Source organism: Palaemon carinicauda, chromosome 18 (assembly GCF_036898095.1).
Source record: "Palaemon carinicauda isolate YSFRI2023 chromosome 18, ASM3689809v2, whole genome shotgun sequence".
NCBI classification, from domain to species: Eukaryota; Metazoa; Arthropoda; class Malacostraca; order Decapoda; family Palaemonidae; genus Palaemon; species Palaemon carinicauda.
Window position 1 is genome coordinate 56355319 of NC_090742.1, and position 1654 is coordinate 56356972.

The following is a 1654-nucleotide window of genomic DNA, read 5'->3' on the forward strand; positions in this document are numbered from 1 at the left end:
TTTTTCTCTGTAGGAGCCCCTGGGCTTATAGCATCTAACTTTTCTAGCTAGAGTTGTGGCTCAGATAGAAATAATAATAATAATAATAATAATAATAATAATAATAATAATAATGATAATAGTTAATGATAATAATAATAACAATTATATAATTAATAATAATAATAATAATAATAATAATAATAATAATAATAATAATAATAATAATAATAATATTTAATATTATTATCATTATTATTATTATTATTATTATTATTATTAATAATAATAATAATAATAATAATAATAATAATAATAATAATAATAAAGTTTAAATTCTTATTAGATATGAAATAAATTTTATTTTTGTAAGCCTTCTGTATTATTTAATCTTAACACCTTTGCCACCTTAGGTCTGGTCATTATTATTGTTAAAACTATTGAAATCTTAAACCAAAAGAACTTTAAGCTAAAGCATTTCAGAAATTCATCTTTTGACATAAAACAACCAAAAATAATCTAACATTAGATAAATTCTATCTGCCTCTATTTGGGCTTAGCCAAGTATACATAAAAAACTTCACCAACTTAGTTTCTAGCTTGTAAACTCAAGCCTACTGAAAGATACTTCCCCTTATTCTTGATATGCTGCATCATCTAGTCTATGATCATCAGCAGTATGCTTACAGCAGATGATAAAATGTAGTAGCTTAGAGAAATCTATTAAAATATGGTGATTATTCCATCTCTTCTTGAAGTAATATAGTATATGGATAGTGGTTGGCTAATTTTCCATTAAGGTGATTTGCTGCTGCAAAACTGATACTTCAGAAGCGAGGCTCACTGTGGCTGGCTCCCACACTATGACATCATGGAGTGTTGTGCACTTAGAGGAGGAGAAACAAGAAGTGAGAGGGAAGTTTCGTTTGGCTCCCTTGAAGGGAGGTATCTCGAGGGTATATGATACATAAATAAAGAGGTATCCTTATGTATGGCAGGCATTTTACAAATAGAAAAACAGTTGTATCATTCATTCAATATGTGATCCACTTCATAGAAAAATATGAATACAGCACTGGTCAAAAAGCTACCCCCACAAAGCTTCGAAATTACACTTACTAGAAATGGAGGGTTCATACTTTTAGAAAATTCCCCTATATTTTCTTATTATTCACCAATTAATAACTGCATCATAGGGGTTTATTAGATTCATAATCAATTCAGGTTATATGAAAATGTGAAAAAGGAAATTATACCATTAGCTGAAAATAATGTTGAAGATCTGAAGTTATAAAATAGTAAAAAGAGACTTTATATTTGAATAAATATATTGCCCTAGAAATTGACATACTGTATGGATGTGTTTTCTATGTAACCAGAGATATCATAATCATATTACAGTCACTTGATAATTCATCATCATCATTTCCTACGCCTATTGATGCAAAGGGACTTGGTTAGATTTCGTCAGTTGTCTCTATCATGAGCTATTAAGTCAATACTTCTGCATTCTTTATCTCCTACTCCACGCTTCATAGTCCTCAGCCTTGTAGACCTGGGTCATCCACTCTTTTAGTGCCTTGTGGAGCTCAGTTAGAAGTTTGGTGAACTAAACTCTCTTTGGGAGTGCAAAGCCTATGCCAAAACCATATCCATCTACTGATCACCATCTCAT

The 1654-nt window shown here is 29.9% G+C and overlaps 1 pseudogene; it reads right to left on the bottom strand.

Annotated features, from left to right (window-relative positions):
* Positions 1–763: 763 nt before the first annotated feature.
* Positions 764–1654, bottom strand: part of LOC137657298 (piggyBac transposable element-derived protein 3-like) — a 21348-nt pseudogene continuing 20457 nt past the window's right edge.